Genomic DNA, 18,656 nt, shown 5'->3' on the forward strand with positions numbered 1-18,656 from the left:
ATATTTACAACCAAAAAAAACGATAAATATTCTTAAATTCAAGAGTGATAATAAATACTGCGTAATAAGTATTCTTTATATTTATTAATAAGGCTGAGTGTTTCCACGATCAAATAAGTGTGTGTTTGTCATAAATTATTCGATGTTCAGCTCGAGTGTAAAGCATAATGTATGAGTGATGTAAATGTAACGTGTCGTGCAACTAACTGTGACATTTTTTAACACTTGTGATGACCATTTCAGTCATAAGAGGTCGAAAGATGGACATAGACCTCATCCATTGATTTCCAATAGGACCGGTTGGAAGCGGCTCGCATTCAGCTTCTTCTGGCGACCTTAACACGGTATTCTATCCACCACACACGTGATGTATATAAAAATATTAAAATAAAAACTATTAAAAGCATAGTTAACGTCGCGGAAAGTCGCTGGATGATGGCAGAGCAAGACCGGTTATCATAGCGATCTTTGCGGGAGGCCTATCCATTGCAATGGGCGTCTTTCGGCTGATATGAATGAATGAATGGATGAATAAAGAAATGAATGAACAATATCAAACCTTCTCTAAACCAGAGTCAAACGAATTTATCTAATACAATTAGAACTAACAAAAAGAACTGATCACTGATCAAATCATTGAATGAATCGCCGAAACGATTCATGGTATGCAGTTATATATCAAAATTAAAAAAATTGCATATTAAATATGCAAACTTTTTAATAAAAAAGAAGCAGATTAAACATCACGGAACGGGAAGATTTGCGAGTATTTCTAACAAAACTGAAACCAAATATTAACAATATGCTGTCAATCTGTTTCGTGATTGTTATAGAAGAAGTTTACGTTACATTATTAACGTTTAATAGCTGCGAGGGTCCAACGGATCCGGGCACATTTTGAAAGTGGTCTATGAATAAAAAAACCCCTGAGAGGCCCTGATAAATAAAATATACATGCGTACGAAAGCAACCAAGTTAATATAAATGTTCTTGATTATTCCCGGAATGCCAAAATTAAAAATGAAACTGCGATCGAAATCATCAAGTAGGCATTTACGTGCACTTTTGAATCTTCAATTAATTTAACATTGTAAGTAGTAAGATTCCACCAGCTCGGAATGCTTATCTGCTGAGAAAAGCCTGAAACTCAACAATTAATCTTTTAAAATTAAATTTAACATGCCTTATTGTACAGCATTATAATATCATCATGTAAATGAGTCAACAAACACATTCTACACATTTCTATCAACTAAAAACTCTTCAATATTAATTTTGAATATTAATTCTCTATAAGATTAATTTAATAACGTACTTTTAATTTTTTATTTAAAACTATTCGTCATGACTATCCATAAACATCTATTTGTTTAAACCAAGCGTTTTTGTTTTGCTTTTTGGAGTTCATAGACCTCATTATAATTTTTAAAATAATAACAAAAAATATTAGTCAACATCGTACGATTTATAAAATACTTGCGGCAAACTTCGAATGGCCTGCGCTGCCTTTTGTGGGTGTATTTTCATGAAGTTCATTTTCATTTTAACATGCCAAAAAATTAAAGCTGGTTTTATAAGAGCAATTGCTTAAAATATGCATTTATTAATCAACGCCTCCTTCAACCTCTTATGCGGGTGCAACTACTCAGTGAAAAGAGTATTTCATTTCAAATCTCTGAACCTTATGGTTCCTGACAAATCCGTTCGTTCCAGCCGCAGGAGATCTACTGGTGGACACAGGCCTACCCATAGAATACTGGCTGGAAGCGGCCTTCATCCAGCGTTTTGCAGCAGTATATAAGTGGAAAATTCTTATATATATAAATATATATATAAGTGTGTGTGTGCGCCTGCGTGTGTGCGTGTGTGTGTGTGTGCGTGTGTGTAAATTAAAAGTAATGCATAATGTTTAATTATAGTAAAATACTTTATTTTTACTTTAACCATTTCATATTTATGATACAAATCGCCTTTTCAATGTAAAAGTCGAGATGGCGGCATTTATCGTGCACTTTAAACTTTATCTACAAAGAAGACGCCCACGCCCGTTTTAAATATTCAGACGACCACGCCAGGCGCTCATCGCGCTAGAACGCCTACGCTCGGTCGTCGATTTTTCAATATGCTCTTAGTATATCATAGTATATCATCTCTCATAGTATAACATATATATGTAATGATCATATATATTATCATATATTATATATATTATCATCTATATATATATAGTACTTGCAAGTATAACATCTACATCATACAGATAGTACATAATGAGACTAATATGAACATATCTTACGAGTGAGTTTCTTTCAAAGAGCCTTTGTTATGTAAAAATCGTTCTTTGTTACGCACAAAGAATATAGACAACAACTGAGTGTCCCACACAACAAAGATTCACAGATTAATGAAAACACAGAGGTACCGGAGTCAAGGTCACCATTGCCGCAGTGCGTAACGCGCTCCCGATAAATCAGAATTCAAGGTCCCCATGACATATCTTGGCTTGTTCTTAAAGGGAATAATCTCCCTATATCTAGAAATTTCCATGAGTTTTTTCCACGAGTTTATGACCAAATAAAGCGATAAATTAAAATTAAATTTCATAGTCTTATCAGTTTTAGAATTACATAGTAAAACAATATACGCTTACATAGCATTAGATAAGACCTACTTTAATATTTTTTTTCTGTTAATAATTTCAATATTAAATGAAAAAAGTAAAATGTTTGACATTATAAAGAACAAAACATACTGAACATTTCATACATGATACCTTAGTGAGTATTAATCAGCGAATAAAAAAAGCATCCTGGTTAAAACAATCTATATTATTAGTTTAATCAAATTTTTAATATCGCAAAATATTTCATTAGTCAACTTTGTTTTTAAAGACAAAAGTATTAAGAAATATAATTGATTATTTCCACGACAATTTGTGATACAGCAAGCCGTTTAACAAGTTGGTAAACAATAATCAATGCGATACGTGGGAGTAATGACGCCTTCAATAATATTGATATGTGGGTACATAAATAAAGTGACATGTTGAAAGAGTTCATCTAAATTTAGCATGTTTACCTTTCCATCGTCGAGTGTTGGCGGACGTATATTTATTCACATGAACTGAAAGAGGAGTATCTCTCAATCGACAATATTGCAAATAACTGAATAAAACGATCGATTGTTCGATGCCAGCAAATTAGAAGCAGGACATCTACGAAATTGCAAATTTACAGGAATGTCATGCCGACTGTAAAATTTCCTGTTTCAAAGTTACCTCTTGTAGTAGTTATATAATATTTTTTTAATTGAAATATAGAATAAACTAAAATAGATGAAAAATAAAATCTGAGCAACCAATTGAACTGCGGCTCAGTTGGTTGTGCCTCATGCTAGTATCCTCGAATCCAGAATGCATAACGCTTTCTTACAGTTTGGATTCGGCCAGTAACTCTTTGGAGCATCCATGTAACCTTTAAAGGGCCGCAATTAAATCCGGTACAACCTTCGAGACATCCCTCCACCTTAATTACTGTAAAGAAATCTGGCCAAGTATCTCAAACCGAATAAACACATAACGCCAACTAACAAACAGCCGTCGTCAAGGACAATGAAGACGTAGTTTATTTTCAAAATATAAAAGAACCAGTAAGAAAAAAAATATAAATTTACCGAAAACGTGTATTATATCAGCTAATCAACTTTTCCTAGTCTACTTACATATAATATAAAGGAAAACGTAAAAAAACAAAATAATCTTCTAAATTAAAAAGATGTTAATACTAAATATTAATAAGGTTTATATTTAATCGGGTAGTCTTCACAACTATTATACTAATTCGAAATTTATCGTTAACCACATGTTATTTATACTTCTACTGTTTCTATATTATGATCGTCTGGAAGAAATTGCCTCGTGTGATAAGTCCACCCATTGTACTTTTTTTACTATTATGCACTTTTATATAGTAATTTTAATCGTGTACAATAAAGAATAATAACTATTTAATTACATTTTGGAAATAAAACTTGCATATAACATGTGTTATGTAGATAGATAACTTACATTAAAATATTAAATAGTAAGCCTCAATTGATGTTTGCTATTGTCAACTATTTATCTAATCTACGTCCACTTAATTAGTCATTAAATCGATCGGAGCCCACACAAGCACGTCTTCGTCACGTAGTCGGCCGTAAACAATGTCAAGTGTAAAGAACTATCGAGGGTTGTAGCCCCTGGATAAGCCCTGGCCTTGAAACGAGAGAGCGGTGTAGGGTAACCATACATCGTGATTTGTAGTGAACAAAATACACTAATAAGTTCTGTAAATACGTTCGAAACAATAAATACAAAATAATTTTGCTAATTATATGAATATATACTTCATGATACATATGAATATAATTGTAAAGCGAATTTGCTGTCAAGAAATTGTAAAACATACATAATAATATAATAAAAAAATGCAATTGAAAATGTTTTAGATGACCACACATAACATATTAAAATTAATTATTGCTCCATCTGTCCCTGCAGACACAGAACAAATCTGTCAGAATTCATTAGCTTATATATAGTTTCCAGTAGAAAAAAAATTAATGTAACAAATTTCAGAGTGATCACTTTATACAGGTGATTAAAAATAGGTGCAAAAGTTTTAAAGCTTTATGCTGACAAATATACTTACATTCATTCACCCAAAAAATTACCAAGTAATATTTTTACGTCTTATGTCATTATTACTGAGATTTATTACAAAATATTGTGGAATCTAATATATATAATTAGATTAATCGGTTATTGCATCGTTCTTTGTTAGTACAAGTTTTAATAACAAGATTATTATGGAGGTCAAAATAGTCAGAAACGGAATCAAATATGGCAGCCCTAAAATAAGATGACGTCACCCGCGTCGCTCAGTGGTGTCGACGGTCCTGCGCCCTGCGCGAGACAGACGCGCTGACGCCGGACAAAGCAAGTTCCCACTGCCCTATAACTATTAACTACAAGCGTACCGTGACGCCCACAGACCCGCCCAGTCTATCGCCGCATGATAGACGTGTGCAGTCGATTTCACCCTCAAACTTTAGGTTAACGAAACTTTGATATTATTTTTCCTCTTTACATCTTTCCCCTTGCTACTAAGAATCGTAACCATTTTTGAAAAGTTTGTCGCACACTATGTTACGCCATCTTTACGTCTCCCCTTCCGGCGAAGTGTATTTATGAAACAAATATTTATTTTTTCAAACAAACAAACATTTATACATAAACTACTGCTAGGTTCAAAACATTTGTTCTATCGAAAAGAACCTTGCAAGAAATTACTTCGGCTATTGTGATATCGAGCGTGGTTAAGAACTCATTGGACACCAGCACATAGTAAACCGGTAATAATTTGTCACCGTTTTACTACTTGACCGAAGAACTCAATAACCCTCTTAGTGCATATTATTTTAAGCCATATTATAAAAAATAGACTCCACTATAGCATTGTCGACTCAAGATTGAACAAGGAAAACGATTTAATTCAACTTTATATTTCTCAGTTTCCATTGTAAGAATATAAAATTAATTTATCTATTAACGTATAGAATAATATAAGAAAATGCTGCTATTAATACTACGATTATAATTATAACTATAAATAAGTTTCTACTATATAGACATGAATTATAAAAAATAAGTTCAAAAGAAAAACATAAACGTTTTAGACTAGTACTTTAAAACTTCAAAACTTTACCAACGACAAACTACATTAAAACACTGTAGATGGACAGGCAAACATCGTCCGATAGCTAGTAGACTCAGAAATAATAACCTGCTCAAATTTCTAATACGTTAACACAATCTACAACAACCCGACACCCGTGGAAATTTCTTTTATAAATATTAAGTATTCCAGTGTTACGTTGCAGTAGTTCATCCTTAAAGACACGTCAAAACATCATGAATTATAAACAGTCTCACTGTCGGCGATTCGATATCTTTTTTATCTGATTAAATTTAAATACGAAACTAAAAATACTTATTACAAATATAACTTCATGTGGTATCCTTTTTTGTCTAAAATTTTCCTTATAATAACCAGTTACATGAATCATTTTCCTATAATACCTTTATGTATTACAAATGGCAAAATTGTAACAAAAACAGATTTTTTTTTACTTTTTTTACCAACTACACATAGCCGCAAATATAAAGTTACAAATAGTAAGTATAAACGTCTTCATTCTCATCGCAAAACTAAGAAGCATTTTACAAATGTTTAAAACTATTTTATTGCTTTATAATATATTCGTTTTCTCTCTTTAACAATATAGACTTGAAAGAATATTTTTAAATGGTGTGATAAAGAAAATACGAAACAAACTTTTTTCAAAGATGTTTCTGTATGAACAAAAAAATTCCGTTTGAAATGTATGAATTCCTTTTCTTCTTCCTGTCTGACGCAATGCACTACAGAAATTGTAACATAACGAACAAAATCATTGAATGATTACCTAACATGATGCGTCTGGGACATTGTTTTTTCAAGAAAGCAGCTGTTGTGATTGAGTAACCTAATAATTTAATCAAGCCATCGAACCCTGCCGTTCAGAGAACGTATAACGAAACCCTGTTGTCAAACGGGACGTGGCAGAGCTCCAAGTGTTGGCAATAAATAGCGACCGCGGCGCCGGGTCGCATGCAACATCGACCGATCGTGACGGAAATAGTGTCGCTGTAGCGTAAATTAATTGGCCATAACTTAAAAAAAAAACATTAAAGTTCTTAATTCAAACATATCTAATAAATTTATGTATATAATAATTCATATTCGCTGCAAAATCAAATTAGAAATTAGGAAATCCCCGAAAGGAAGTCACCGATGTGGCTAGAAGAATTGTTCGTCTAAAGTGGTCGGGACAAATCGCCCGTGCAACTGATGGCCGTTGAAGTTAAAAAGAGTCGCAACCACGAGCCGATAGACGCGGCGTCGATAGGCCCCGGTATTTAAAATAGTGGGAAGTCGTTGAATGCAGGCAGCGCAAGACCGGGCATCGTGGAAATTTTAAGGAGAAGGCCTACGGCTTGCAGCGGGCGTCTATCGGCTGATGATGATGATTTAAATAAATATCTCAAAACAAATTTTGAAACCCAAAAATTTTGTACCTATAATTTACAATTCAAAACATGGGTTCGTGATATAGTACACTAAATGTATATTTTCGTATGAGTTACGCTGCGAAATTGCGACAAAAATTCATTTGATATATTTTAGAAATGAGAACACCAGCTCGTAGTCGTATACACTATAACCAATTCATTTTCATTACATAAAATTGTACTTACACAAATTTCACGCAATACTACATAAAATATAACCGGAACTATAGATCTTATCGTCCATTACACATATTTAAATGGGCGCCATAAATCCCCGATATAAAGAAGAGCCGTATAATTTAAAGATTCCATTGATCCAATAAGTGTTTCTCAAATATTATCTCCTATATTTAGTCACTGGATGAACTTATTTAAAATGTCTAAAGAATAGCAAAAACAAAAATTGAACGTTGCTAGTCAAAATATTGATTGAAATATAATAAGATTCGATTGCAACTCAGTTGTAAACATTTACTATCAAAGAATTAATGTTGATATCCAATCAGAAATGGGGTTATCCGAAAAATAACCAAGGCCACCGACGTAGCTCGAAGAATTGCTCGTTTGAAGTGGCATTGGGTTTGGCACATCGCTCGAGCAATCGACGGTCGTTGGGGCCGAAAGGTTCTCGAATTGCGACCACGAGCCGGTAGACGCGGCGTTGGTAGGACCCCTACTACGTGGACCGATGACATAATTGAGGATGCGGGAAGTAGCTGGATACCGGCAGCGAATAACCGCTTGTTGTGGCGATCTTTGGGAGAGGCCTACAGTGGACGTCTATCGTCTGATATTATGATGATAATGATCATGAAACTAGGACACCCGCAGACTTTATACTGCCAGAAGTTATTAGTCTGTCGCATTACAATAGAGTTTCAGAGATCACTTTATACAAGGTGATAAGGAATAAGTGTAACAACTTTATAGTTTTTAGTTGACAAATGACCCTTACATTCACCCCTTTTAAAGTTTTTACGCCTATAACCAATACCTCTGGATATTAATTTAAAGTTTAATAATAAATAATAAATTAAAAAATATTCCTGGTCGCTTTTTTTAAAACCCAAATCATGTTTGTACTTCAAGAAATTAATTACATATTAAGTAAAAATAACCAAGCTTGATTTAAATATTCTCTATTTCTTTACATCTAGAACGGAAAAAAAAACATCTCCATGTTCTCCAATCATCCCACATTTACGTGTAATGATAAGTTTAAATGTTCAAGATTGAAGTGTTAAGCGCAACAAAGCTATTGTTTATAATCTTTCTCAAGTAGTTGTTTAATAGAGGTATTAAATAATATATTTCTGGTTATCATTATAAGAATCTCAATTTATTATATAGTGTTTCTGCTTCATTATCTTTAACTACATATAGTATATAAATATCTACATCTATAGTATATAATATCTACATATTGCATGTACATGTTACTCAAGATAGTCTGACTGCTAATAGATAGTATAGGTTGGTTTAACTTACATACAAAGCTTCGCAACAGTTTAAACGTGGTAAATATTTACTTTTTCATATTATCATTTACTTGGAATTATTAATTAGAGCCCAATTTGTGCTATGCCTTTAGTGTATCCTCCAACTACGAGAATCCGGATCCTAAACAGCCTGTCACCAGATAGACAGTTTCTTTTTTTATTTGATTTTTAAATCTGAATCCCACAGACACTAGCGTGCATTCCTTTGTTTCTACAATCACAATTATTATTTACCTTTTTTGATTTCTTGTTCTTGCATGTTTACTTATATAAGAGCTATGTCAATCAAGTCTCTTCTTATACTCTTTCTTAACATAAACTTTTTTTAACTGTATTAAACTAAACTTATCTTCAATTTCTTTTTTGTGTTTTCGATCGATAATATAATTTGCTTTCTCATCTGTGTACTATTTATAATTAGATTTACTTTTGATTAGAGCGGACTTGTTCGATTTCTTTCGGTATTATTTGTTGGTCGCGAGCTCGACGGTACGTAATACGCAAGTACAAACAGCGGACTATCAAAACGTGCTCTGTAGTCAACACGTGTACAGAGTTTCTCTAATCTACAAAAGAAATCGTGTCGTATCGTTCTTCCGAATTTATTACTTTCTTATTTCTTAAATTTGTCTTAACGGACATGAAAATTTTTGTTGAATATTATTCATAAACTTATTGGATAATACAAACGTCATTATACTAAGTATATTTATATCCACATATTTAATAATATCTTTATATTTAATTCGCAATTATCATATATCCAGTATATAATTGTAGAATAGTTAGAATGGTAATAAGTGTAAAAACTTTAAAGGATATATATAGCTCATTCGCCAACAAAAAGCCTAAAACCTTTACACCTATTTCCTAACATCTTGTATAAAGTGATCACTATGAAATATTTTACATTAATTTATATTTTCTATGGGAATGCAACAGTCCGACAAGTTTAAGCAGTACAAAGTCTGCAGGGGCAATCAATAAACAATGATTAATTTTAATATGTAGTAAATTTTGACGACGCTCATTCTTACTATACTATCATTACGTTATTTATTATTTCTGAAACCATTCGATCTTGTATAGATAGCAAATGAACTGCACAATTACATTTTTAAATTCTTTACACCTATAAACAATCACGCTGTATATTAAACAAAGAATATAAACAGATTTTATAGAATCCGACAATAGTAATTTATCGACCTAAGATTCGGCCCTCTCGGGCGCCTGTAAGTTGAATTGCTAAACATGTTTCTAATGACAGCCGAAATCTATGTCTTCTTTCGCCGTTCTCTTGATTTCAGCCAAAGAACAATAAACTTGATGTAAAAACATAACCGCCTTAGTCGTAGTTTCTCAGGTAATCTTCCAGTTTATGAATAGAGATATAGCCCAAAGCAGTCGGCTGCTTCAAATCCGGTATATATACTAGCGGGCAAATACCATTTGTAAATGACACAAAAGTATTTTTAAAATTTTTAAAAGTTTAAATTTTATATTTTATTTTTAATTATTCTAGACACTATACAATAGATAGCCTCAAGGTCCTGAAGGTTGTGGAGACTATTGACTGGCGAGCGCAGCTTAGTACGTCCGCCCATGAGGTTGACAAACGACTTTGTTGAGGTCGCTGGGTACGGGCCGCTTGCAACCGGTCCTATTTAAGATCTAGAAAACAACCTGAAATGATGATGTTAATAAAATCAAACTAAATTACTATCAAACTGATAGATACATAAACATTAGACGCGCCCGTAAAACCTTCCGCAAACGTTGACTGTGTTTGTATGTTCAAAACAAAAGACAGCAACAAATAAGACTCCGCACACGTCAATTAACATTGCAGTGACAAGGTACACGTTTATAGAGTTATTCGTTTACACTGATATTAAACACATTTATCGCCTCGTCGAAATAGGTAAATTGTAGAACCAGGTTGACGTTATCAACTGAACATATAAGCACTATGTATTATATTTCATCAAACCTAGTTACATCCAGTACAGTATTTATTTAATATCTAGTAATATCAATTGAATTATTATACAGGACAATTGCTATTAGATGTAAAAGCTTAAAGGGTGAATAAATAATTTGTCAGCAAAAAGCTACATAGCTGTGAATATTTTTTTTTTACCAGGAGCTACTGTATCATTTAAATGAATACGTTCCATAGTCTAATTCATTAAAATAGTCTGTAGCAATATTGAATAAGTTGGGACATGTTTATCAGCTTCCTCAGCTAGAAGAGTGAGGTCATATTGAGTTTTTTTGTAGCGCATCATAGATTTTGAACTACATGTTAACATAAAATTTTGTTTTAAGCCGCAAAAAAGTTCCAAAGAAACTCATAAAATGTTAAAATTTGTGTAGTTTATAATGCGGTGACTGTGAAGACTTTACAAGTAGTAAGAGCGACTCAAAAGCGGTATGAATCAAAACCGCCGAAAACGTGTAGAGTAACAAAAATTATTTAATTAAACAGGCAAATGACGACTCAAATTCTTGCAGAGGAACTTACTAAACATCTCTTTGAGACCCGTAAAATTGGCAAATGCTTTCCTTTTCAATCACAATGCATTGCGCAACACATCACTACTGATTCGCGATTTTTTGACATGATATGACCGTCTGTCTACACCCGCCTTACTCTCTCTTACTCTCCAAAAATAAAATCCGTGCCGTAAGGAAACAGTTTTGACATAACTTCCGACATTTAAAGAGCTACGTCAGAGCAGCTGAAGGACATTCTCAAAGAAACATTTCAGAAGTGTTTTCAATTGTGGGGAATCAACGTTGGGATTACTGCATCGCCAGCCAAGGCGAGTGAAAGAGCTTAATTTTAAATTCAATATACACTTAATACTTTGTTTGCAATAAAATTAGTTACCGTACTTATTGATCATACTTCGTACACTTATCTCCAATCACCATGTATAAAGTCATCACCCTAAAATATGTTACATTAATTTATTAATAAATACTGTTGGAAAGCGACAGGTACAGTAACTTCCGGCAGAACGAGATCTGCAAGGACAGATATCACACAATAATAACAATTTAAATACATATACTTTACTTCTATGTTATCATTAGGTTAGATATATTTTTCTAAAAAAAATGTGATTTTTGTACAGTGTATACCATACATTGACTGACAGATATTGAACCATACAATGTCCGTTCTAACATTTTTACACCTTAACCAATCTTCCTGCATAATTTTAAAGGTTAAAAGGCTACAATATAATATGCATTAATATTTTAAATGACACTAACATTGCATTCATCACCAGCAACATTTCAGCTACAGAACGTTATTATCTACACCATAGATTTTCAAAAGGAGCGAATGCATCTTGCGCCCTCTGAACAAGGTTGCCGTGGTGTCCATTCCAGTACCTTAAGGCTCCAGCTCCCATCCGGGCGCTACATAGCTTGTTCGCTGCTTCATCCTACTTGCCAATCTACTTGGCTATTCGACTGTCTAACTGTCTTTCGGCTACGGAATCATTAAATAAGATATCAAAAGAAATTATTTCATTTTTTATAGTTTTCTAAATTACTGCAATAAATTAATCAAAATAACGTTATTATGAAAAATTGTTTCTACACGGCAAATAGCTTGTCCCAAAAAGTTTTTTTTTATTAAAATAACATTTTACGACCTTTTTATATCAAAAACAGCGAGATATATTTCTTAACCAAGGTAATGGTCATTGGTAAAGACGAATGTTTTTTTGTAAACAGTAAAGCTGATCAGTCAAGTGGCGTAAATGTAATTACATTGTTAATTAAGCAAAATCAATGCTATACAAATTCGTAATTACTTATGACAAAAGTAGAAGCTTTGAAACGTAATTACTACCGGAAAAAAAAAACAATCGATTGGAACAGTTAATTGGAATGAAAATGACTATAATATTTGTATGTTCGTCAATCAAAATTACATTAATATGATGAAAACGTTTAGAAGTGGTCTTTTTCCTAATAAATTTAAACAAATAATTTGAAAATAGAACGTTTTAATTATCTTTCACTCACGTAATTCTGTCATTTATTTCACTAATTGGTGGCAACTTAAGATTTATGTGTCAATATGTGCAGCGCAAAACCGGTCATTATTGCGATCAATGCGGCGAAATTGCGGGAAACCTATGCCTTACAGAGGGCCTCTATCGGCAGACATGAATGAATGAATATCCTCAACGTTTTCATGGCACCTTTTAAAAAATTATCACATATAAAAGCATGCGTACACTTCTTTACAATTGCCGCTTATTAAAACATCTACGTATCCCTTTCACTTGCTTATACAGGTGCGTTTCGAAGAGCGATATATTATATAACTCTGCAAGATTAAATATAATATCGCTGGTTTTTCCAGGTTCAACATATAAAAACAAAACAAACTTAAATCACTGAGTCATCGTCAAGCACAATAACTAATGAACAAGTACTACAATGCAACAATGAGTTACCTCACCGCACCGACCTGTTTCTGACCGCTATAAACATTGTTATAACGTAAAATATAACGATTTTAATACTGGTAAAGGTTAAATGTAAGCGCTTTTATATTTAATATTCTAAAAATGCACCACAGAGAATATTTTGAGAGGTAACTATAGAACTATTTTAATGAAACTTTGTAATTTATCGAATAATTGAGTTAAAATTGTATACCCCTATTTTATATATATGAGAGAAAAGGCTGAATGTTTTACCTATTTTTTTTTGTTTTTTTTTTTAACATATTTCTTTATGACAGATGTCAAAGAGAAATTGTCAAAAGTGTAGTGAAATTAATTTGACACGCATTTTGTTTTGAAAGACTTAAATTAATAAACCAGTAATTAATCGCTTTCCCGTATAAATATTTTTCGCAAAAATGTATGATTGCAATATAAATAAACTATTCTAAAGCAAAAATAACATATTTAAACAACCAATTGTACGTTGTATCGGAAGATTCATTACTTTTTCATTTATATTCACAGTTTACTGGTCACAGTCAATAGTGGCATTTTTTAATTCTCTATAACATTTCCTTGTCATGTACAATTGACGCAGACAATTGTCAAGTCGCGAGCGAATGGAGACAAATGACGAGCCGCACAGATGCGAACTAATTCGAATCAGTTTCCGCAAAACACTCTCCCACTCGCAGAAATTGAACAAAAACTTTTGTTTGTATGAAGAGAAACATGAATATATCCAATGACTAAACAATAAGTAACAAAAAACCAGAATTTCCTTGACCTTAACCAATACACGTGAAGCCCACAAAACTGTTCTCTAAATGAATGAGTCAAGTTGACATATGATTTTCCTCTCAGCAGAATAATGCTCCAGGAATGCGACAATCTTGGCATTTAGCCATCAACATGAGATTTATATTTTATCAAACCTTTTATTAACAATTATCAAACCGGTTTTGTGGACACAGAAATAATCATAATTAATGGTCTAATACAACTAGTAAAACTGTTATCATAATTAATATTTAATAAAATATGCATGCAATCTTATCACAATTTCAATGCTCCCCACTTTCAGATGTGATAATTATAACTGGTTTTCTCTGGTAGAAGCAGATTGTAGGCAACTAACAGTAATTGAGATCATATGTTTACACCGCCTCTGATAAATGTCATGTATCATTGCTATTTAAACTTAATCATGCATGTGATGGCCTGCAAGTTATCAATGTCAACTGTTATCACTTAACTACCATCTAAATGCTATGTGCCACAGACAAGCTCTCATGCATCTTGCTAACTTGTGTATTGTATGTTCTCATGCCAGGTGTGTTATTTATCATTTATAAATTTAATATCTATTACCATCAGATACCCTCATATGTCGTATGTATACAACCAACATGCATTAACAGTGATGACTTATGGCACCATCATGGTCTCTCACTTTGGGCCTCATTATTAAGTTCAGTCACTCAAGCCATGGAGAAGACTGTGGTAATGAATAAGGAAAATTTGTAGAGGAATGCAAATATCCAATAGCGCCCAGCAGATTGACATGCTGCTAATGAATGCTGGGGCCTAGAGGTCCTGAGAGAGCATGGACCTGCAAGTGCAGCATAATTCCTTCACCCACAAGATGGACAGATAACTCTGTTAAGGTGTCGAAAGATGCTGCATGCAAGCAAATTCCATCTAGTTCAACTGGAATTCTCTATGGGAGAGATTTAAGTTCATAAGTAGATGTCCTATGATGCAAATGATAATATGATGATAAGATATGTTTGTACATTTTTTACATGTTTCATGTTTTTCAAATAACTAGATTCCAATCAAAACAATCTTATTTATTGTATTTACACTTATTGTTGGCAAAACACTTCACAGATATGGAAATTAAAATTAAAAAACTTATTTTAAATATTGTGACTTTGAAATTTGTTTGCATTAAGATCTAATCTTTCAAAAATAAATAAAAAAATTAAGAGTATGTAGCTGTATATTACATTTACTATTCACTAGAATAGAAAATATGTTAGATGAAAATAAATATATCAAATATAAGCATGCACACCACATTTCACTAACTAATTTATATCAACTGAGAAAAAGAATTTAATTATCCTGTGTCAACTGATATATAAGTAAATTAAAATATACCGCTAAAAAATTGATCTATAGGTATAAACAATATTATCTCTATACTGTCTATAGTACAATGTAGAAAAACTGTTGCATCATCATTTTTATTAATATCATACTAATAAACAAGGCAAATGGCTTCCAACCAGTCAAAGTGGTAATTTATATGGGAAGCTCAGGTCCCCTGTCTGAAATGGTGGTGATGAAGCCTGCATGTCAGATAAATTTTTGTGGTTTTAAATTCAAAAAGTTTCAAGTTAATTTTGTTTTAAATCGCCTCCTTGAACTGTTTCCATCTATCCCTAACAGGAGCCAAGCATATCCACCAGGGCTCTGCAATTCTTAAGACCATCACATCGCCGTCAGAAAGGTCTGTCTCTTTTTTTTATTCTGTTGCCTCTAGTTATTCATACAGTGGTGGACTGTGTCCACTTATCATTTTCAATCTCATAGGAATATTTGTATAACACTAATTTAGGAACTGACTTATAATGCCTCCAAAGCAGAATGGTGTATGCTGTAGAATTTTACAATGGGATCAAAAAGGTACCAGCACCTCCTACTGGCCAGCCTCTAATAAAAAGTAGAAATACACCTGAATACTCCAATTCTTTCTAAGAGTATTATAATTTTTTATACTTTACTAACTGTCTGAATCTTTACGTTGTAATATAAAACATATAGGTAGTGTCCATTAAGCAGATTAATTAACCATACTGTTTGTAGTAAAAATACTAGAAATAACACTTGTTCCCAAACGCCAGGCAAATATCTTAGCAAAATTATACAAAGATGTTGTTTCATGGAATCTCACATAATATATACATATACAAAGTACTATTATAAAGACTTATAAATTATTTTTGTAAATATGTAAAGACATTGAAACATAAAATGCTAAATAATAAAATATGGAAAGTTACTTTGCATACAAAATATTTTGGTCAGAGTTAGTAAATTTAAATTGCACTATAAGCTGCCTAGAGCTGCAGTTTGGTCTGCACAGAAACATTCTTAAGTATGAATAGTTATCTCTATTCTAACATCCTGTAAATCATATAGCATTTAATTGACATACTATATAAACCAGAAAACATTTTCTTTGTTTGAATTCATTAAAATAAAAAATTGCTGACATGCAACTGAAATTATTTTCAAAACATGACAATCATACATATTACTTTAGCTTATTTATATAAAAAATTTAATTAAAAGTGGTCTCTGGCACAGAACTAGCCCGTAATACTTCAGGAAAAGCCTTTAGCCTATTTATTCAGACTAAGATACACAGAAATTCCAAGTTTCAATTTCTTAACCTTTCAGTAAATTCAAAATAGAATCCTATAGGTAATAGATTTAAGCAGATTTATAATATTGAGAAACTCAAATTGATTTCATTATTAAAATAATATTACTTTCTCTATATACAAATAAATTTCACTTACCCTTTTTTTCGGCTTTAATTTCAAACTCTTTTAAAGTAAATAAATAAAGTTCATTACAATTGCACAACACACTTACACTTTTGAAATATTAGAGAAACAATGAATTATGAATATGAAAAACTAAAGAAGTCCTACACTTAGGGAAATAACCCTGATTTAATAAAGTGACTATTCTTTATCACAGTTAATCAATAATTTAGGAGATGTAACGTGAAAATTATTTTAGATAAGGTTTATAATAAAAGACGAAAAGATTTATTTGATCGAAAGTATGCGACGACGAAACTACTAAAAATTCCCCATATTACCCATCCCGTTAGCAAGTCACAGATTAGATATCAATCGTAGAGACGAAAATGAATTTAGTAAAAATCAGTCAATGCTTGTTCTTGAAGAAAAATAGTTTAAAATAATGAAGATATCCATTAATAATCGGCGCATCGCTTATAGATATTATTATACTATTATATTATATAAAAACTTACATCAAATTTACATTTTCCAATAACTCTACGCTTCTGTAAAGATAGTATCCAACGTACATTAGAATTCAGTGCAATATAAAAAAATTATATTAGGTAAATAAATTACAGCGCCGTTTTTGGCTATAGTTAATAAACACTAGAACATATTTGATAAATAAATAAGGACTTTGTAACTAATAAATAAATAGTATTTTTAGAATAATAAGGAGACTGCTGGCTTCTAAATACAAATATGAACATTAAAATTGTTACATGGTAAAAAAAAATTACGAGTTTTGTCATTTGTCAACAACCATATCAAATATACAAAATAAATCCTACTATAACTCTTTAAGAGATGAATTTGTGTACTTAGAATGCCGGTTGGGAGCCCTTGTAGCCGTTGTTCGCCAAGTGACACTCAAGTAACGTTTTATTTAATTTTAGATAATTCTCGTGTTTTATTCTATATGAAATAAAATACTAATTCGTTGAAGGTTGTAACTAAATATTATTTACAAACATCGTTTACAAAGAGTGCTTAAGATTAAAAGTTCAACATCATCAAAATACTTAACTATTTTTTTGGCAAACATTATTGGAAACTAAAACTAAAGAATAAATGTTTAGAAGCAAAACGCTTGTTCGCAAGTTATTTTCATTAAACAGTTGTTCTTTAAGCCATTTCAGGTGCATTTCAACAGACTTATTATTTAACAGAATTATTTCAGTTTAAAGGGATGTACCCTTGAAGTATTACTGTGATTATATTTAATTATTCATACATCACATTCAAGTCAAATGACTTATTTCGTCATGATAGAATAAATTATTTATAAACTGAACAAATTACAGATACATAACTTAATTTATTAAAACTAATATAACTAACAAAACATTATAAATTAACATATATGTATGTAGGTCTATAAGTAAATATATATATATATATATATATATATATATATATATATATATATATTTATATATATATATATATATAATTTTTCAAGGACGGTCAAATACACTTTTTACATCGGAAATAATGTTTAAAATAATAGTAATAATGAAAACAGGAATGTAATTTTTCAAAAAATTTATTTAAAAAAAAATATTTATTTCGATGTTATCCATAAGTATGTTTTATAACTATGTTTTTTGGTACACCTGCAAATTCTTGTCCACGCTTGACGTACATGGTACGCTTTAATCGAGCGAAAATGTATAACGAATAATAAATGAATAAAAACAATATGAAAAAAATAAAAAAAAACATAATAAACAGCAGTAACAGATATTATTGCAATGACTATAAGGAGTTTGAACTTAATAGGGAATTTAGTCATAATCGATCTCAAAATAGTCACTTTATTACATTTAATATCTGTAGAGTTACGAATTTGTTGCTTCTGTACTTTACTGCCATCGATTTCTCATTAACGATTGTGGTAATCTGTGGTATTCGG

At 31.7% G+C, this 18,656-nt stretch overlaps 1 protein-coding gene across 2 annotated transcripts in view; it reads right to left on the reverse strand.

Annotated features, from left to right (window-relative positions):
- The window catches only part of Ip6k (Inositol hexakisphosphate kinase), a 64,331-nt gene extending 47,320 nt beyond the window's left edge, over positions 1–17,011 (reverse strand). The window contains exon 1 of one of the 2 annotated variants that reach the window (XM_068777207.1): positions 16,727–17,011. The gene's annotated coding sequence lies outside the window, so the exon portion shown is untranslated. The remainder of the gene's footprint in view (positions 1–16,726) is intronic. The other variant, XM_068777211.1, reaches the window with a different exon arrangement.
- Positions 17,012–18,656: the final 1,645 nt, after the last annotated feature.

Source organism: Battus philenor, unplaced genomic scaffold (assembly GCF_028537555.1).
Source record: "Battus philenor isolate CCGP_79_NKW_IND1 unplaced genomic scaffold, ilBatPhil1.0.hap1 SCAF_13, whole genome shotgun sequence".
NCBI lineage: Eukaryota > Metazoa > Arthropoda > Insecta > Lepidoptera > Papilionidae > Battus > Battus philenor.